Raw genomic sequence first — 22,601 nt, forward strand, 5'->3', positions numbered from 1 at the left:
CATACAGTACATTCTTCTGTTATACTGTATGTATTTCTCTCCAAACCACAAAGGTTATGGAGCCCCACTGTGTGTTTGAGTGTTACGAACATTAATGGATTTTTGTGGGGTTTGTATTTTTAGTGCTTTAAGGAAACTCATTTTTACTGCTGCTCATGGTATAGGTCAGTGATTTGAACAAAACCCTTATAATAAGGATTAAACGTTCACATGTTGCATTACTTGTGCCAGAACACCCTATAGCAAATCCATATCAACCAGTGTTATTTTATTATTCATTATATTATTTATATTTTGAATTAGCTTTTATATGTTCAGTTTTCTTTTTAGTTTAAGTTTTTAGTGAGTCATCTTTATATGAACTATTTGTAATTATATATAAATGTATATTATTTTATCATTTATATATTTTGTATATTTCTATTTAGCTTTATTTTTATTTCATTTCTAGTATTAGTAACTTTAGTGCTTCAACTCAAAATGTAAGTGTTTCATCTAAAACATATGGTTTTTGTTTGATTTTACATTAAGCTTAATTTAAATGAACAAACTAGGTTTTTAAGGGAACCAGGATATTAAATATAAACTTTTTTCCTAGTCTAGTATGATTCCCTTCTGCAGTAGCTTGTTTAGCCACAGATTGGCGCTATGTGACCACATTTTTGCTTTTTGATTTTCTCCATTTTTCTTGGAATTTATAATACTCTGTAAATGAAGATTTTAAATTTATATTAAGTGTTGAGTAGTATTATTATTATTTGCCTAACATTCATACTGTTTGCTTAAGTAAACAGTGTAGACAAATAAATTCTATTGGTTTTTGAAGTAAAAGTGAGTGGTGCTATCCTATTTAAAACTCACCAGCCTGCTGGAGTGTTTTGCAGGGTTGCTAGAGAGTTCTGAGTGGTTGCTTACTGACCCAAGCCAAAAGACCTCCGCTCGTAAGATTGTATGATGTTCTTGTTCCTAGATGGCTCCGAGGAAATATGTAAGAAAAGTAATAGCACACTTCTCCCTAACAAGCCACAAAATTTGAGCCGGTGTCAATTATGTAAAGTACAAACAATTAAACATTGATAGACTCTGAGATCAAATGCACAACAATGAAAATGTGTTTTTTTTTGGATCAGTGATTAAAATCATTTTGTCATAATCTGTCAATTTCAGTTTCATTACATGAACGCAGATTCGACAGAGTTGTTGTTGCTGCTGCAGTGGTGGGTTTTCTCCCAGTCAACAGGCTCTTTTTTGTCTATTGTGTGGGAGCGTATTGTTGTTCAGTCCTGAGGGAAGAAGGTAATGGGAGGTAGAGAGAGCGCGATTGCATCTGTACACTGAAATTACCAGTGATCACACAGGCTGATAAAGTCTCTTCGTCTATGCAGAGAGAGAACAAGATTAAGATGACTGCTCTGGAAATTTACAGCTGCAAAATAAAGCTACGTGAACGGACTGTGCTGTTGAGCCACACGTTGATCCAAATGTGCGGCACAAGAATATGGTCCTGTTGATCTTTATGTTGTTGAGGTGGTAGATGCAATAATGATCATTTTCTGCATCATTTGTCTGTTCATTCTAACAGCATATATGCTGTACAATGTGACATAATCACGGTCAGTCAAGACTTGTGTATGCTAAATATAAAGCTGTGTGGAACAGTAATTTAGACCAGTGAGATTAAGGATGGGCAGGCCTACCCAGCATGTTCCCACAAAATAAGCAACTAAGCAACAGGATGTCCCATTGCTCATTGCTTGTCGTGGGCTTGTTAAGAAACTGAGATTTACTTCAAAGAATCTATTTGTATAAATGCAATTTTTCACATTCTCATGTATGGTTTGCACATCATATATATGATTGCTTTGCTGCGTTTTTTCAATGTTAAATGGCTTTTGTTAGTGTTAACATGAAGCATGCAAAAATTGTTGCAGCAATCTGCTGTCTTTGGATTCACACATTTTCTCAAAAAAAAAAAACATGTCTGCATTTCAATCGTGCAGTGCAACAAAATTATATGTTGCAATTAACAAACCTGTCCACTTTGTATACTTGCTTTGTAGGCAGCTTCTAGATTTTATTGCACTGCACATGGCACTTAGAGTGTAGACAGTATTTCTTTGTTATAATGGTAGCTTCCAGTTTTTATTGCGTTGCATGCTTTGCTTGCAGGTTTGACATCTTTAATTTGAACAGGAGCTGCTAGTTTAGCTGCATTGCATGCAGCATAGATAGCTCATTTAATAATAAAAGGTGCTGCTGGGTTTGCAAAATTTATGCTAAAAAACCAGCAGCTGTGGTTGCCAGAATTTTACTGTAAAAATACGGTAACAACATTTTAGGTTTTACGATTTAACTTAAATTTACATTTAAATACCGTAATTAACTGATATAATGTTAATACACCAACCTATTGAACTAGTGAAATCTGTTTTGTACCTTTGTAATACACTGATAACCACCAAAAGCAGGTGGTGATGAGAAAGTCACATGATGAACCAAAGCCCATCACAAGCAGCTTTTAAATATGAACATACATAGAAGGTGCACAGTGTCGTTCACACAAACACTAAACACCATCATGGTAACACACATGTAACTGAAATAATTTGTCCCATTACATGCTTGATGCTACTTTTTTGCATTGCATTGTATTGCATGAATGCATCATAGCGGCTTTGTTGATATAACAGCCACTGCTAGGTTTGTTGCATGACATGCATTATAGACAGCAGCCACTATCACACTGCATGCATTAGACAGCTTTGTTAATATTAACAGGCACTGCTAGTTTGTCGCATTGCATGCATGCATCATATGTAGTTTTGTTGGTTATTGTGGAAGCTGCTAGTTTTGTTGGATTGCATATATGCATCATAGACTGTGCAGTACAGACAACTTTGTTAATTGTAACATGAGTGTTGCAGTTTTGCAAGCCTTATATTTAGTCCCTTTCCTTTATTAAGACAATCATCCCATCGACTCTAGTTTTGACACAAGAGCTGTCTCTCTTCTACGCTGCTCTCTCGAAGTGTAGACACTGTGAGTCTCCTGGTCCAGGGGTGCTGATTATCACCTCAGTCTCTGCTATAGCGTGTGCTGTGCTTCTGTTAACTTATGAATTGAGCAAGCCCTGTATTTGACTCGCTTCGTTATCGGCTCTTTTCAAAGCTTCACAAGGGCGTAAAATGATTAGAGGAGAGCCTGACAATGCATGAAGAGATTTGCACAGTTTCCGTAGATGTCAGGTGCAGCCGTTATACTCTAAAAAGAGAAAAGGATGAATATTAAAGGCCTCCGTCTTTTCTCCTTTTCTTCTGCCGCGACATTCACATCGTCTTTAGAGAGAATAGGGCCCAGGGCCCGCTCTGATTGGTAAGGGCACGCTCCCGTAGCCAGGAGAATCCGACCTGATGAAAAGAATTTTGTCTTTTAAGTATAATAGTCATTACTGTCTCACATTCACTCTGCCTGTCTCTCTCAGGTCAGCCGTACCCTGTTTTTACTGAAATGGTGCTGGTTCACATGCTAGAGCCGGCGCTTGGCCATTGTCTGGACGGAAATGCTTTGAGAACATATTTGAACTTACTTCCATCTTATTTTCACTGATCCCACCACATCTTCAAAAAAAAAAAAAGTTAAACAACAAATAATTTATTAATACAAATTAATTAGCTAAAATATAAAAAAATATGAATACTTAAAAATATATTTTTAATTAGAATTTAAATGCTTGTATACAAATAAATCAATATTCCTGCATGATTTTTCTGCCTAAAATAATTAAAAACTCAGCAGGTTTAAGGGGCCAGACAATTTTAACATCCAGGACGGCCTTTTCTACCATGGAAACATGCAGAACGGTTCCAGATTGGCCACTGGTACCCTATCTGTAGAAAAGGGGCTTCGGTGTGCTGTTTATGTCTGTCTGTGACACTCTCGCTGATGTAGTAACTCCTGTATTATCTCTCTCCCCTCCTCTTATCTCAATGTATTTCCCTTCCTCGTCCCCCTTTGCTCATGGAGAGAGAGGGCTATCTGCTCTTTGTAGTTTTCTGACTATTTATGTCGGACAAGGTCAGAATCGTTTAAACTTGCCTGGCTCTCTCAGACCCAAAGATAAGATGAGAGCAGAAAGGATTGGGATCGATGGAGGAGTGCAGATTTATTCTCCTCTCTCTCTTCCGCTCTCTCTCTTTGTCTCTCGTCCATCCTTCTTGCTCTTTTACAGAGGTTTGGCAGCGTTGGATCCATTTGTCTTTTTTACTTTCCATTCGTCGACCCCTTTAAAATACTGTACCTAAACGGGCCACTTTGCTCATCCAGATCAAATCAAAGAGCAAATTAAAATGCTATCAAATAAATCTGACGGACGGTTCGTACTTGCGGGACAAGAGGAGAAGCCTCCGAGAATTTCCTTGTGTTTGAAAAACTCAACTTTATGCCTTGCTTAAATTAATAGCTCACTCCAAAATGAATATTCTGTCACTATTTACTCACCTTCATGTTGTGCTAAACTTTCTTTTGTAGAACACAAAATGAGGAGTTTGGAAGAATGTTCATGCTGCCCTTTTCCATACAATAGAAGTGGACGGTTGCTAAAGCTGTTAAGCACCAAAAAGGACACAAATTAAAGAAGTCTATATGAATCAAGAGCTATATTTCTAAATCTTCGAAAGCCTGCATGGCCTTGTGTGAGGGACCTTTTGTGCATTAATGTACTGTATCTCTTATATCTCAGCAATTCCACATATTCAAACTTGCGTAAGAATTAATTGTGTTCTGCATCATTGACACCAAACAAAGCTATCCTGTAACTTTATAAGTCTTTATAGCATATAAGTTGTTTGGCCCATTTTTATGAAATTTAATTGTTTAGGGCTGCATGAGCGGCACTGAGCAGACCGATCGGTTAGTAGGTGCTATGATATCATACACCCGCAGCGCCGCTTTAAGTCTAACGCACCTTTTGTTTTGGGTGTTCGGTGACTTCCGTCACGATATATACGTCATTCAAGCCGACCAATCAGGTTGTGAACGTATCACCCTGCCTTTAGGTTCGCTGTCTTTAGGTTAGCTGTCAAAAATGCCAATGTGAATGCTAAGCGGACCAGGAGCAAAGTAGAACACACCTAATGCCGTCTGCTGGACTAAGCGCGCTCATTCTTGTGTGTACATATAATTTTATTTTCACCACCTGCAAACTCACAAGGAGCTCGTAAAAGGCACTTTACCTCATCGTTGCTCCACGTTTGCCCTCTGCTCATTTTGTTTTGGTTACACCGCGTCGACAAATCATGTCGCATAGCGTCGCATCTTGTCATTACTTCCTGTTTTTGGTTCGTTTAGAAATGTTTGGTCTGTGTTGCGTTCATATATCATTCAAACCGCACCAGAGTTCGTTTGGAAATGGACTTAGACCCATCTTTCAGCGGTCTCGGTCCGCTTGTTTGGTGCGCACCAGGGTTCGGATGGCAGCGTTCACACTTACTCAAACGAACTAACGGAGCAATTGCACCAGGGTTCGTTTTAATCAAACCAAACATGTCAAGTGTGAACTTAATGAGCTAATGCACCCTTAATGTTTCTATATTCAAAACTTTACATTTATTTTACAAAGAAAAAGAAAAATGCACTTGGAACATAAATTTAAGGAGGCAAATATCGCCTTGTAATGGGAAAATGTGTTCTTTCTTTCTTTCTTTTTCAATTTTGCTCTTAAAATGAAATGTAAGCGTAAAGCCCTGTCGAAATCCTTAGTCGTCATTTACTTTCATTGTATGCAAAAGGGCAGCTGTGACATTCTGCAAAATATCTCCTTTTATTCTTCGCAGAAGAAATTCATATGGATTTTATCAACACAAGCACAACTGAATGTTGACAGAATTTTCTTTTTGGTGCGAACTCTCCCTTTAGATGTGTTTGTTAGGTGCTGTCGAGTGAGCTCTGTGTGTGTAGAGGGAAGCCTCTGGTCTTATGTTACTCTGTCGTGGCTTTATGATAGATGGCTCAACCCAACCCTACTGCCCCCTGTCACAACCGTTTACCTCCCCCTGTCAGCCCACTACGTGGATGAGAGAGCGTGTGTGAGAGACAGAGAGGTCCGTGTTTGCTCGTTGCCACTTTCTGATTGACAGGTCTGGGATGACTCCCTGCTGCACTGGGCCAGGTACCGCAAGCCTGTCTTGAGTGTGTGTGAACAGTAGACAGACAGGAGCCGGCTATTGGGCTCGGTGGAGAGGTCACCTGACCCTGGATCAGTCCTGGAGAGCTACCCTCCTCTGCCCAGGTGTGCTAACACAAAACGTGTGTGTGTGTGTGTGTGCAATGAATTTCCTCTCCTATCTTTTATTCCCAGTCCAAACTCTCACATTCGCTCAGGTTTCTCTTATAATTAGGCGACTTGAAAGCATTTTCATGACCGCCTCGGTGAGATCTTCATAAAACACATAATCCACGCCATTTTTATGTCTCCCAAAGAATCGTTTGATTCTTTTGTCACACGCTCCCGTTTCCAGCATGTCCTATTCTTTTCGTCCTACCGCCGCTTTCTTTTCATTCTCTGTCTGTGCCGGTTTTGTGTCCTTCGTTCCAAACTTGATCCTCTTCGTAGCTGAAACGCTCGTGCAAGTGTAAAGTCTTCAGATACAGGTATGAGCAAAGTCAAGCTTATTTTATCTCTATAACGTTTCATGTCACAGCATGATGTGATTTATCACGGCTCCAAAGTCAAGTCAGAACTTTACAGGCAGATTAGGATTTTTGTTTTGTCTGTTTTATGTGAAAATATAGCCTCAGTTTTTTTTCCTGTACAGTTTTGAATAGGGATGCACCAGTTTTGAAACTTTGACCAATATTATAAACCAGATATTATAATTCTGTATTGCTATTTGTAAAAACCTGAGCATGTCTGAGCAATAAGAACGGTCCGATGGACCTTTCGGAGCAGTATTTGTGTTGGTTGATCATGTACGTAAATTTCAGTGACATATTGAATGTCACTGTTTTGAATTAAATTTAAATACATCACCAAGGTAAAGTTATTTAGCTGGGTAACAGTTGAAATTATGAGAAGCAGCCACAAAAAAAAAAAAATCTTAAGTCACGATTTTATTTATTAAAAGGCATTTTCTAGTCCAAATGTGTGTTTGATTTTATAGCTATCACGGAGTTGCATTCATTAAGTTTTTAATTTACAAAACAGCCTTATTGTTGAACCCTGCTGTGCTTGACTTTGAAGCCTGGCATAATATAGGTTTAGGAAAAGCCCTAATATTGGTCTATATGCCGATTAACATAATTAAATAAATACATAAATGTGTACAATTCTAAGTTGCTTTGCATAAAAGTGTCTGCTAAATGCATGGATGTATATGAATGAATAAACAAACACTAAGACTACAAAACGCTGCAGCTCACCGGCCTGCCTTTGACTTTTTTCATGCCTCTTAACAGGAGAACATCGCTGGCATGTAAAGATGTAAATAAAGCAGTTATGAAAGGGGATTTGAGGAGAGAAGGGGTTAAGGTTGTAATTATTAAGTTCTCTCATTACTGTCTTCATGCTCTTTCAGTGGCAGGATATGTCGATCTCATTTGATTTGGTGTGACGTGATTTGTCTGACTAAGCTTTTAAGATGTCAGCTGCCACCCATTCATTTGGCTGTTGTGCTTCTAGAAACTATTCTTTTCTTCTCAATACCTTATTCGGTCCTTTTTACGTTCAAATAAATCATTAATGAAATATTACTTTTGAAATGCACTAATAATTGTCATGGCGTTACACAGTAAATGTTCATTATCAGAGAAAATATTTACACCCAAATAAATAAATATACTAAATAAAAACTAAACAATGCTGATTTTTCGTCTTTAAATTTATTTTGCACAAATTTTGTTGGCAGGGTAAATGTAGGCATACATTGTTGTATTTTCTATTACTTATTTTCTTATTTTGATTAAATTATTATTTTATTTAAAATAATTATTTGAAGTGCACATGGATTATCTTTTCATGTTTTAATAGAAATTATATATATACTTAGTTTTTTAATATAATATGTATTTTTTTATCATGTTTTGATAAGAGCTTTGTCTTATTTCAGGTCATAATTGGATCTTATAGACATCTAATAGATGTATATTTGACATCTAAAATGAAACGTCCTATAGATGTATTGCAGATGAGCAAACAATCTAAAAAATGTCTTCAGATATAAATGCAGATGTCAAATTAGACGTCTCTGCGATGTACGTGTGCTATCAGGATATATATATACACGCACACATATATTATGTAATATATAAATGTCTATATAGGCCAAAGTTTAATTTGAAGGCGATGAATTTGTTTGTGTTTGTTTTTCTCTGAGAGAGTTTCCCCTTTAAAGATCAAAACTGAGAATTATTAAAGCACACAGAATAGGGCTGCACGATTATGACAAAAATCATAATTGTCCATTATTCCCTTGAAATTGTAATTTATTAATTACGATTATCACAATTTACATTGAATGATGTTTATACCATTGTTTGATGCAACTGCATGCCGTATTTTTATATGAAAAACTGAACAACTTTTAGTGCTTTTCTATATTATTACGCCTTAAATGTCAAATATATTTATCGGATTGGTTTCTTCTTTAAATTATATAAAAAAAAGTAAAAATATGAAATGTTATACTAAAACTAAAACTATGGATAAACCCTTAACATAACATGTAGAAAGAAAAAAACATATCTTAAGCGTGCAGAATAACATACTGTAAGTGGACTTTGAACGATTAATTGCCGCTTTGAATGATTACGTAATTGTGGCATCCATAATTGTAATCGCGCTTAGAAATTCGATTAATTGTGCAGCCCTAACACAGAACTTGAATTAATCCAGAAAGAAGAAAGAATTCATATCAAATGAACTAGCTGACCTCACTAATAAACTAGTTGGTTGTTGGACCATCCTGACCTATTCCGAAGATTCCTGTTCTTGTTTCCTGAAACAGAAAACGGTTTGTTTGGAAATTCATAGATATTAGCTTCTGTTGTTTTTGGAGTCGGTGTGTTGGGGTCAGAGTAGTTTTGTCGGGGCCACCGTGAGTGTTTGTGATGCTGTGTGTAGTGGGCTTGGTTCGTCCGGTTGATGGGAGGGGTAGGAATGTAAATCCATCCCCAGAGAGGGTGACAGGCTCGCGGGCTCAACAGAACCTCTGCCCGCGGTCCCAGGGCGCCATGGGTGGGTCACTGTTAACCCGGGCCGAAATTGCCCGTATGTTTGTGTGTGTGCACACAGCGCAAATACTTTTTTTTTTTTGCTTGCTTTGCCACCAGTAACCTTTGTGATTAATATTGAATACATTTTAGGGGTATAAATATAGTGATCTGACAATAAAAAGTTAATGCATCGTTTACATAATTTATCAATAATGTATATTTACTATACATCATTTTATATGCTCATTTTGTTCTTAATTTCAGTTGTAAAAATCCACCAACTTCTGATGTCCAATAGACATCCCATGTGGATTTGAACGTTATTATTTTTCTCAATATTGCAGTATGGTGTAAACCGTTTATTTGGCTGTATTTGATTTTTGTCATGACATTTAACTTACTTTTTAAGTATGAATAATAACAAACAAAACTGAATTGAGTCAGATGGAACTGAATTGTATTAAAGAATGGTAAACGAAATCGACCTGTCAGATGTTAAATGTTTGTCAGAGCAAATATTCAAGTTTCTGTGAATGTTAGAATTTGTTTAATGTTAGTTTTCTGGTTTCAGAAAGAGAATGAATGTGTAGATTTTTCTATGAGATTCATCAATTAAAAACCAATTACACTTCCCCGATTTAGGCAATGCGGTTTATGCATATAAACATTCAGTCTAGAAATACTTGTAAACATTTGTTAAAAGCATTATTCATTGTGCTGTTGTCAACAATCTAGTTCACCCTTAAATATCAAGTGTTATGCTCTAAAAGTGTGTTACAGGGGTGCTTTTGTGTGTGTGTGTGTGTGTGTGTGTGTGTTCAGTAATTGGGCTCTCACATACACACACACACACACAGTGCTGCTGAAGCGTTTAGCGGTGCCAGGGAATTAGTGTGTGTTTATTGTCCTAGCAGAGAGGGAGTCTGGGTAAGCACTTAATGCCACCATAGGAAACAAGAGGTGGATGAGACCAGCATTCTGAAGGAGGGTGGAAAATCACTGCACACGCTACAAGTCAAGAGGTGCTTTTACTGAAGCAGAAGAAACATTTACATTATTATATATATATATAGTCTAATAGTCTCATTTTTGCACAGTTCAACTTTCAGTTTTTTTCTTCTTCATTGTGATATGCATATACAGTTCATTGCATTGAGTTATGTTGCATGATTGTGTGTAGAATGAGAAGCAAGTGTTTGTATTTTTATGATAGTGCGTGTAGCATTTGTTTGTCATTTCCAGTATCACTTAAAATTAATTTGACCTGTACTGTGTTAATCTTAAACCCATCTTATCTGTTTGAGGTTTCTGGCTTTGATGCGCTCCCCACAGTCATGGGAAACATAGGAATATCACGGAGTTTTACATTCAGTTTTTTAGGCTTTGAAAAGTTATGGGACTTAACATTTAGTAAAAAGTCATTATAATTCTATTTTCTGTCATTTTGAATTTTGTAACAAATGTAATATATATATATATATGCGTGTGTGTGAAAATCTTATTCAGTAATCAAAAATGAAGTTCTGTTGTTAAATAGCTACCTGACTTCGTAGCTTCATAAGGCAGTCGTAAAGCTTCCAATGCTGACTGCCTCAGGTAGAAACATCTAGAGACGGATGTTTTGGTGGGAGGTCGACCCTGACGTCGAATTAGGTCCATTTTGAATTTGCACTCAACAAAGTATTGACTTTCACTGTGCCAATATAGGACTGTCATTCAGAATATTGGCAGACTGTAGCAAAAGATAATTACTGGCTAAGGTTTATGTGATATAAATGATCTGTCAGAGGGCAGAATGAGGGAGTTTCTATTGAAGTGTGTCGGGGCTGTGGAGTGGAGCAGGAAGCACACTCGTCCACCGACAGAAAGAACAGGGACTAGATAACGCATATCGGTTTTGCGCTGTCAGAGTTGTGGCTTTGGCTTATCTGCATAGTGAAACTCTGCATGTATGCGTTATATCAGGCAGAAGCTATGCTTCTGTTTATACAAGTGTATGGTTTTGTGTTTGTGTGTATCTTTTATTTCAAAACGACTCTTTTCGATTCGCAGGTAGTTGGACCTCTGGTCCTTTATTAAAAATAAGGTTTGTGACATAGCATGAAATGGCAATCCATTTCACTTTCGTAAAGTGTCTTGTTTGTGCTTTTTTTTTCATTAAAAAGTGAATAAGTACATACTTATTTTTACTATTAACTGTCATTTTATTAATCTTTTTTCAGTCTGCCAGTATTGAAACATAGTAGGTCATGTGATGTTACGTCATATTCCTGATCTTCGAATATTTTCCTGATGTTTGGAATTTTTGTTCTTTCATATCAAATCCGATGTGAACACAGATTTTGATTTCACTCTTAATTTGCAATATTAAATGTCTAAATCAGCCTTTTGAATGATTTCAGATCTTCAGAATTGTTTGTTTGTTTGTTTATATAAATTATTTATATAATATATAAATAGTTTATTTATATAAAAATAAATTTATTTATTTATTATTTTTAGTATTATTATTAAAAATTTTAGGTTTTTTTTTAACAGCCAATTTTTTTCCGTTCTTAACTGATCCACAATATTGAACATGAGTTTGACCATGACCATGCACATTATTTCCCATAGGAGCAGAGAATATTCCTGAATGATGTTAATTTTTCTAAGCCAGTGTGAGCAGGCAAAATTTTTCTTGCTTTGATTTTTATTTGATCCACCAGTTTGGAATGTGGATTTGAGAAGTGCACGTACTGTATGTTACCTCACATGAAAGCAGAACATTTTCTTGAATTTCAGGAATATTTATTTATTTATTTAAACAGGCTAAATTTTCGATTCAATTCTTAATTGATCTGCCAATATTGAACATGAGTTTGCGAATGCAGTGTGCATGCTTCACATGAAAGCAAACAAATATTCCTGAATTTATATTTTTTTTATGGAAACCATTTGTACGGAAAGCAGCAATTTAAAACGGAACAACAAGACAGACAGATGGAGAGAGTACAGTGTAGACAGCCGAGAATGGAGAGCGAAAGATTGGATAGCAAGATGGAGAGGAGGGAAAGACGGAGGGGCCGACAACGCGCCTGCAGAATACAAACAGGGTTTTTCCATCTAGAGCGTTTGCCCTCGTGGCACCAGCAGAGGCAAGGAAACACAGCTTAGATTAATGCACTGATAGTGTGTGGGAGAGTCGGGCAAGAAAGAGAGATAGAAAGACAGGCAGAAAGAAGAGAGTCCAGGATTAATTGAATGACTTCTGGATTGAACTCATGATGGACGAGTCTTTAAAATGAAGAAGTGGGAGGAAAAAACAATGGCATACCCTTAGTGGTAAACCATTCATGCCGTTTTATTTTTACAGTCTAAACGCATTCTAAAGTAGACCTGATCCCTCACACTTGCATCGACCACTGCGATATAAGTCGTCAAACCTCATTCGTCGAAACCTAATATGAATTCGCGTACTCTGTATCTCGCTTTTTTATATAGCACTGTTACTTACTTGTAACACATGTAGAGAGATGTGGCTAACAGACAGCAATCTGCCCACGTGGCATTATCAGTTATTGCTGACTGGGTTTCTCTGCGGCCCATAGCTCATCGCATTCCAGACACAACGTGATAGACTGAAACGCGAGAGAATCCGATAAACGTGTTCACATCTACTTGCACTGAAACATACCCTAAGACGTAGCTGCTTGTGAATCCTAGTCAAGCGGTGCAGATAAATTCTCCATAGAGGATGGGGTGCAGTGGGGCTTTTCTCTTCGTAGAGTTAGAGTTAGCTTCAACTGTTGTGTTTAGGGATTTAGTGGTTTCTAAATGTCATATTTTATATAGTGTGACATACTGAGGGACTCTTGTATACTAACATACTACAACATCTGTAGCATGTATTGTGCAATTTCTTTCTCCATGCATCTCACTGATTTACTGTATCCCACAATGCAGTGCACTTGACCCTCCTTTGGTCCAGTGTGATGATATTTAAACGGCTAATTTTTAGTTTTTTTCACTCATTATTTGATCGAACAAAAGTTGTTTGTTTGACAAAAGTTAAGACATTTAGCTAAATTAGCCTAACTGTTATTCCTAGATAGCTGGGCACAAGTGATAATATCCATGATGCGGTTATGACAACAGTATAGCATACTTCCTTTTAAATAAAGATTTGTCAGGCAATAATGTTCTTGCTTCAAAAATAAATAAGTAAACGTTTAACCTAGTGTAGACAGTGCAGCCTTTTGTATTCTGTTTATTGATTTGTTTGTTCTTTTGTTCTTGCTTTTGTTCTTACCGGCTTGCCTTATTTGTTTGTTTGTTGTTTGTTTATTATTGTTTTTGGCTCCATGTGCTTTTGTTTCTTTTTTTAAATTTTGTTTTTGTTTGCTTGATTTTATTTGTTTGTTTGTTTTAACCCCGGCATCCTGGCCAAATTTGCCCATTGGCCTCTGATCATCATGGCCTCCTAACCATCCCCATATCTGCTGATTGGCTTCATCACTCTGTCTCCTCTCCACCAATAAGCTGGTTTGTGGAGGGCGTTCTGGCGCACTATAGCTGCGCACACTGGTGGTGGATGAGGAGAACCCCCCCCCCCCCCCCCCCACAATGTAAAGCGCTTTGAGTGCCTAGAAATGCGCTATATAAATGTAATGAATTGTTATTATTATTATTATTACTACTTCAAGTGCACATTGAAGCTGTGATGTAACTTTTTTCACTCATTATTTTATCGAACTGAAAAATGTCCAATATTTTGACCCAATTTGAATGAAAAATGCAAAATCAGCCTAACTGTTGATAACTGGGCGCCATTGATCATTTCCATGATAAGGTCATGACAACAGTATAGTATATTATATTTTTTCTGTTATCTTTGTTTATTGTTTTGTTAGTTCTTCCTTTTGTTCTTACCTACTTGCTTTCGTTATCTGTTTGTTGGTTTTCTCATTTGTTCCATCATCGTTTATTATTGTGTTTGCCCCAACATGCTTTTGTTCCTTTCCTTTTAATTCTTATTTTGTTCTTGTCTGCTTGCTTTTGTTTGTTTGCAAACTTGCTCACTTGTTGGCTTGCTCATTTTTTACTTTGCTTGTTCGTTCTTTCTTTCTTTTTCTTTCTTTCTTTCTTTCTTTCTTTCTTTCTTTCTTTCTTTCTTTCTTTCTTTCTTTCTTTCTTTCTTTCTTTCTAGTCAGTGTTCTCTCTGTTACACTGCAGCATCAGGATTATAGTTCTGTATCAGATGTTATATCATGCTGTAATTCTGTTGTTGATAAAGTGTTTGGCCCTGTGTGTGTTGCACTGCTGTTATCATGAATCACACAAGCACTTGGGAGCGAGTGTGTGTGTGTGTGTGTGTGTGTGTGTGTGTGTGTTATCACTGATCAGAGTGAGGTCGTCTAGGCCATGTGTTGCTTTATATTTCATCATCTTAGGCTTCTTATCTACTGTTGGCTCCACATAACCAAGCCCCTAATTCTGTTTTACTACTGACATACACACAAATACACCACCTGCAGAAACGCACATGGATCCATATTATAAGTGGCGAGGCAAAACGGATCGAGTAATCACTCTGTCACTCTGTCTTTAGCTAATATATTATCTCAGTGTTATATGATCATTTTCACTGAAATGTCCACAGCTCCTATATTGATCAACACTCAACTACATGACATAACTGTGATGATTCTCTCCGAAGAAAACACTTGCATACGCACACAAACACGGACACAATGTTTCCAGACGCAGTCTGGCCCCTCACTGACCTGTTTTGCGCTATATATATATATATATATATATATATATATATATACACATCACCATTCTATCTATAAATCGGTCTGTTTTTATTCCTTTATACACACTGAATCCCCAAATTAATGTTAGATGTACAAAGATATACATTTTAGTTTTTGGCATACACTCAAAGAATGACACTTATTCATTGTAATGACACTTATTCGTTAACATCATATTCATATTCTATGTTCTTTATTCTCGGTATATGTGCACTTTACTCACAAATAGTTGTCATTGAGTCTAAAAAACTTTTTTTTACTTTTTCTAATTTTTCTCCGTGCTCCTTTCTTTTTTCAGCACATGCTCAAGCACACAATACACCCTGACCAGTACACTGTCCTTCCTTGAGTGCCCATCTTTCTCCTTGGGAGTTTCCTGTGGAAAGGCTGAGTTCAGCAGCTGATTGGCCAGCTCCGGCGATGGGTTAATCATGGGGACGGGTGTTTTTTGGGAGTCGTGTAATGGCTTCCGATTTTCTCAGGGAGGAAGCAAAATGTAAATTAAGCAATTATGTATCTTAACGAGGGTAAAACGGTATTTATAGACCTTAATAACCTTAAGTGGGCCGGTTTGGAAGCTCGTCAAGGGAATTAATGCAGTCTAAACAGCCTGCTCTCCTGTTTGACTTGGAGTGGCTCCCTCCACATGTCTGCTGTCGCACAGAAATATAAAAATGAGTTTTACAGGCAGCCGTAGTGTTGGGCGCACAACGCTTGCTGGAGCTCTTTGTGCTTCTTGTTGTGTTTGGATACCTTTTCCTTACTTTGTAAAAAATGGGTAAATTTAAAAGGTCAAAAAAGTTCTGACATGTTGAGAAAACTATATGAACTAGTCAAACCCACTAATCTTTTTGTGGACAACCACATTGACCCATACTTAGGTATGACCTTGTTCTCACTTTAATACCACAAGAACAAATATCTGAGGTTGAATATCTTCACCTCAGACTATTTTTGGCCTGTTCAAGGTTTTTTTGGATTCACAGTGTCACTGTTCTGCACCAAAGAGAAAAAAGTTGTAAGTTCATAAGGCTGATTTGACATTTGAAGTGAACTGGAACAGAGCAAGTGCCTTCTGTGGTAAACTATTTGGGCTGCACAATTGTGCCGACGGCAGCACAAACGTATTTTTGTAGGAGTAAGCACCCAGTCTTTTTAAGTTCAGCCCATCGTCTTAAACACACTTTTAAAATATGGGGGTTTTTAGATCGAGTTGCACGTGTCTCAAGTGGTAGGCTAGTTTGGGATTATATTCCTCCCATATTGAGATTGAGAAGCTTTATTTTACTGCCTGCCTGTAGTGTGTCGACCCAGCACTTTCTACGATTTTGGAAAATAAAAACAAATTGGAAAAATTTAAGTAATCTTAATACACCAATATGAAAGCAAGACACTTTTAAATACGTTTACCGCTGTGTTTGGGGAAGTGAAATACGCTCCTGCTTTCTTGTCATAGTATTATTATGGTTTCCATTTTTTTGTAGTGAAAGTTTGAGTTTAAAAGACGTTAAATAGAAAAAAAAAACCCGACCATGGCCATAATTTGACTTCTTTATGATAAGGCAAGGTTAGTTAAGACTGTAAAATGTCACGTGATGTGACTACCTAAAAAAACTAATGAAAATGTTTATATATATATATATATGTATGTATGTGTGTGTGTATGTGTGTGTGTAATTTAAATGATTGAAAACTTGAAAACTCACATGTATTCTTTTTTGAAGTATTTATTTATTTATTTATTTAGCTTGATGGTTAAGCTTTTCCTAAAAAGTTTTCATAGTATACATTTGTCCCAAAACCATATCAAGCTCATTTGAATACAGAGAGTGCATTTATAACAATTTTAAACCAACTTATATGCCATTGACCCATTTTGATCTAATTTCTTTAGCCTTAAGCGACTTTTAAAATATTCCTATAGGAATTGAACTCCCATATTAGCGTCTCTCGGTTGGTTATGAGGCTTCAAGTTGCATACGAGGAAATTCACCTGAACGGGGACATGAAGGCGTACGTTCGGTTGTTGCTTTGTGTGATTTGGTGTGTCCGTAAGTCACCTGTGTGTGTCGACACTGATACACGCCGGCACCAAGTGGAATTTGTCCTGGTGCCATTCTGTCGAATTTCTCTTTTTTTTATTTGTATTTTGTTCGTACGGGCGCGAGGAATCCTGGCCCTCTCTATCACAAAGAGATGCAAATCTCTCTCTCTCTCGCTCTCTCAGTCTTCTGCCGTCGTTCAGCCGTTACGGGAAGGGCAGACTGCTGGCGCCGAGCTGTTTGGGCTCTCTTCAGTACACGCACACACACACACACACACACTTGTTGTGCTGTCACACAACATACCAACACGCAATGTATGCACATGCATGAACTTTGTTTGGTATTTCACCCGTTATTAATGAATGCAAATATATAAATATGCCACACACACATATTCGACTGCACACGCATTGAATGCATCCATTAAGCCTAAATGAGGCATATTGTTGTGTTGCGCTGGCCATTTAGGAAACGCTCAAGACTGGTCCCACAACCCTCATGCGGGTCCCCTCCACTAGGCGGTAGACCCCCTCTGTCTCTTTTCCTTTTCTCTGCTGTTCCTGCTTGTAGTTCACCAAAGGGTGAAGAGTTCATAGACACAAAGCGGTCAATTCAGGTAGACATTAGGACGGTGACCTGTCAAAGCAAACTCATCCTGAACCGGAAACATTGGACATTTTTTTCCCCTACATTTCCCCCATTCTTTCTACTTCAAACCAGTCTGACCGTGTTATGCACCAGGAAAAAGGTGGTTAAATTATTTGACATTCTTCCTCAAGTGCACGGTCAGTTTCTGAGAAGGTCCTCTGTTATATTTATTGTACTTCTCGAAGCTTGAAAAACCGCATGTCTTTGGACGTCAAACATAGGTTGGACGTTCCGACCGAAAGAAAAAGAGATGAGCATAAATCGGCTGGTCACTAATTTAGCTCCTTTATTTACCTACCAGAAACTTTTCAAAAAGTTTATTTGACTGCTTCCATAAAAAAGTAAGGTACAGTGCTTATTGACTTGAAGTGGCGATTATTTATTCTGGCTAATTTGAAGCAGCGGTCTCCTCTCCCCGTTCCTCCGTCTATCCCTTCATGTTTTCGGATAATCCCGGGCAGCGGTGAAGGAGTGGAGTCAGATGAAAGATTAAATAAATAAATAAAGCGCTTTGGATAACATTCCCCTCTGATTGACCTGACCCCGTGACCTGAGAGACACTCACAGAAAGGTCACGACCTGGCCACAGGAATGTTCATTTTGAATTGCACTTGCCCTTACCTTTCCTATTAAACTACTTCCTGAAATAAAGCTACACGGTATGTGCAAAGTATGAATATTTTACCATCCGGAATTGTAATATAATATTATAATATCTTGTTCTCTATTGATCATACAAACAAAATACTTTTGAAATTGAGCCTGTCTGTATATTATATCGCTTGGTAGAAATAAATAAAGTAGGATTTAGCATTTATTTTGAACAATTAAACCTTAAAAGATCATTAAAAATAAAGTTTGTCTTTTTTTTTTAGTTTGTTGTGTTTTGATGACTTTATCCAAGATTGCACGGCTTATTTATTGTCAAACCAAACATCTGTAAGTGGGCCAGATTTAAATGATAGTAAAAGATTTGAAACGGCACCATAACTGTTTTACTACTGTATGCAAGAGCTCTTTGTGCTCGACTGCGCTGTCCGAACGTGCTTTGCGTGATGGCTCCGGCTCTCTATGTTGGAAATGTAGTGTATCTGGATTCCTCCCACATCACGCGCAGACGCTCAGACCGATTAGATAACTGTTGTTGAATATTTGTGATGTCCGAAAGATTAGGCCGTTGTCAGTTAAATCTCAAAGAATTGAAGTTATCTAGGAGGAAACGTATGTAACATTTGCATACGTACTTTCCACGTTTTAAATAATGTCATCATTTTGGATTCACATTTATATTTAAGTAAAAATACGTTGAGGTTTTTTTTTCTTTCTTGTAAGGACTCTAAAAATTATTCTGTGGTAATTGGAGCTTTTATTTTGTTTGAATAAAAATGTACTTTTTATGTGTACAGTGTAAACATTAATTATTTATTTGATTAAAAAGAGGATGCACTCGGTATATGTATTAGTAATATAAACTCACCAATAAATGTTCATTTTAAAATAGCCTATTCTGTTGAAAGTAGGGATATTTTTGTTTCAGTTTAATTGAAAAATTGTGTGTCTGACTTCAAGCTGTTGATTTTAAATACAAAATATGTGCAATTTTACATCTTGTATGCTATAAAACGTTTATTATAGGGAATTCAAATCTCAACATACATTGTGCGAGTATCTCTTCTTCGCCGTTTGTTATGCATGTATATATCAGTTCTGCGGTAGCGAGAGGAGAGTTCATCAGAACCAGCAGCAGGTCGCTGTTACTGATCTGCACAGGAACAAAGTCAACTCGGCTAGACGCTGCACTGCACCGCTCCTTATCTGTTTATGTGATGGACTTTTTCAAACGCAAACATTTTCTTTAGATGCGCTGGGAACACACTGACCCGATAGGGATCAGACGCAGTCTAATTGCTTCAGATAGCGCCGTGTTATTAGCATTAAAACCGAACACAGGAGCAAAAGCTTCCTGACTTCAGCATCGCTGATGAACGGAGACGCGACTCCCTTTTCTTACAGTATTAAACCTGGGAACGATTCAAATGCACTAAGATTGAAATTGTTTGTTACATACCCCCTCTTTTGATCGCCTAATAGTTTTCTTGTGTATAAAACTGTTGGAACATTTATTGTGCGTGTCACACAAGTTTGTGTGCGGGAAAGTACTTTTTGACCCCGCTTTTGACCCTTCTCTGACATGCCTCGCATGGGTGTGTGTGCAGCGCTGGTTTCAGATGTGCGTTCTTGCCAAGGCGTCTGAGTTGCTCAGACTCCCAGGACAATACCCAACCCACCCCCACCCCTCCGCGAGCTGGCTCGAGGGCATTCCTCCACCGGTTCACTGGTGAGACTCAAGTGGGTTCCGTTTTTTTCAAGCGCTCTAATTGCTGAAAGACATAATTGTTGAGCACTTTGAAGTAAAAGTCAATTTGCCATAAGTCCACCGTTAAGTGTTCAACTAGCCGTTTTTTTCTTCCCCTCAGTGCTGTTCGCTCACCAGCGAACTTGTCCTGATGTATCGATAACGGCAACTCTAAAACCTGTTTATTTAACAAGGCCAAAATATCAAGCTCTTTTTGTTGTCGTTAGCCAAACTGCGCGTTTACGATTGTGTTTAATACATTAATGGCATCCGGCGAAGACACTGTTTGTTTTGGGAGTTTTAAGCACACGGACGAGTTCAAGGCAGGTGACCCGGCGTCGTGCAGCCACTGTCTCGGGTTTTCAATGACTATAAGACCGATGACAGGGTTATGGGAAGTGTAACAGGCACTGACACAATACCTCCATGCTTTGCCTCTCAATGCAACTCAAATTAGTCAGCACTCACACGTTGAACCTGAACACCTACGCGTGTGGTGTGTGTACGTGCTCGCGTCCGTGTGCATTGTGTGTGCGACAGGCTTCATCCGTCAGTGTTTATTGTTTACTGTACTCCTGGTGGCGCCAGGGCTAGAGAAAACAGAAGCCTTAAAAACACTTTGTTTTGGGGAACGGCGAAATTCTGCGGTTTTCTAATCGCAAAGGCGATCAGGGCCCCTGATCTGTGTGCCGGCTGAGGGAGGGAGGGGAGGGGAGCGTTACTCAACTGAAGTTCCATGTATGGTGTTGAGAACATGTGGGCGCACCAGTCTGTCTGTCTCCAGCGCGCTCCGGAAAGAAAAAAACGAAAGAAAGACAGCGAGTCACAACGATGGACAAAAGACCTTGCGCCACAATAAAGCGAAAGGTGTCTGTTGTTTGATTTCCCAGCAGTCACGCCGCTCGATATTCCCAAAATAGCACTTTTGTGTTCTGGAAAATGCGTGTTACCTGGTATTAGTCTTCTCTCGTATGATTTGTTGACGATCAGAGGAATCGTAATTTAATCCGAACTTGTATTTTTGCTAAATATGTTCAAAATGTTTAAAGCAGGAATTTAAATTTACACTTAAAAAAAGGGTTTAGGATTTACTAGTGAATACTTGCTAGTGTATTTTAGAAATAATTACCAAAAAAGGGTAAGAAACATTCAATTAAACCTGAAATTTTGAAGTAGAAATAGTGTTTTCTTGTAAATCGGACTCCAGTAATCTTTGTTTTATTTACAGTAATTTTTACATTGTAGTATAAAAATAATCAAGGCATCATTTACACATTTTTTTTCTCAGTATTGAAAAGAACAATATATGTACTCATATTTATTTACATGTCCTGTTTTAAGCAATAAATAACAACATTTACTTGAGATGCACTAATATTAAAATTCTGGCCAATACTGATAATTATTTTCAGGTTATTGCTGATAACTGGTTGATATTGAAATTGTATATTATTTGTCTATGTTTTATCTATATATAGATTTGTCTAAATAGATAAAAACATTTAATTCAGTCATTTTAAATTATGTTCATGAAATTGTACAGTTTTATTAAATTATTGCTGTTTTAAAGGGATTGTTCTCCCCATTTACATGTGAGAGTGAAACATAAGAGTGAGTCAGTGATGACAGAATTTTCATTTTTGACTGAACTATCCCTGTATTAAGTATTTAATATTTAAGTATTTAAGGGAGTGTTAGATGTGCATTAAATATCCAGTATTTGCTGGTATATATCCTGTAATGGCCAATATTGACACACCGATTATATATATATATTAGTGCTGGGCGGTATACCGGTTCATACCGAATTTATTTTTGTTATGATATGAATTTTTAAAATACCGCAATACCGGTGTATGTCGCTTAAACAACGCTCGGAACGCAACACTGTTTGAAAGGGGTCCCTTTTCACTGTTGCACTGTGGTGAGGGAACAGCTGTATGTGTTACCAAGCGTGAAAGTTCCGAAACTGAAGCTGTAGAACTAATAGAACGTGATGACACAGAAGAACTGTTTGCCAAATAAAAAGTGCTTGAAAAATAAAGTATTCACAAGCCTCCAGCCCTACCTTTGTCCATGCACGTGCAAAATATCATTACTCTATATTTACCGTTGATCGGAAGACTTATTTTGTCAAATAAGTCTGTGGCACAGAGACGGGTGCAGTCAGAGAAAATAAATGTTCAAATCAACCACTTCACTTTAATCAGGCGTCATTGATGAACTCCTGTCGAAGTGTGTAAATTAATTCCAAATGAACCTTCTTTTTTTTTTCCAAACTCAAATCACGCAATGTACACTATTGGCATGAAAGCCCAATAAAACGCTCTTTTCTTATAGGAAAGCAATAATTGATTTGACATTTCTTGCCACTTCAAAGGCTCTGAGCCCTGTAGGCATGGCACTAAATTACTGGAGAAAGAAGATTTGCTATTAGCTGAGTGTTAAGTGTTCACCACTGTCTTACTCTTTTCGCTTTACCTTTCTACCTCAACACGCTTGTGTGTCCATGAAAAGAAAGAGAATGTGGGTTTCTTATTGAAGATA

The 22,601-nt window shown here is 37.6% G+C and overlaps 1 protein-coding gene across 1 annotated transcript in view; it reads left to right on the forward strand.

The window, feature by feature from the left end:
* Positions 1-22,601, forward strand: part of LOC107597039 (transcription initiation factor TFIID subunit 3) — a 40,958-nt gene that overhangs the window by 1,759 nt on the left and 16,598 nt on the right. The window lies entirely within an intron of this gene.

The sequence above is a fragment of the Sinocyclocheilus grahami genome, unplaced genomic scaffold, assembly GCF_001515645.1.
Source record: "Sinocyclocheilus grahami isolate Dianchi unplaced genomic scaffold, SAMN03320097.WGS_v1.1 scaffold226.1, whole genome shotgun sequence".
NCBI classification, from domain to species: domain Eukaryota; kingdom Metazoa; phylum Chordata; class Actinopteri; order Cypriniformes; family Cyprinidae; genus Sinocyclocheilus; species Sinocyclocheilus grahami.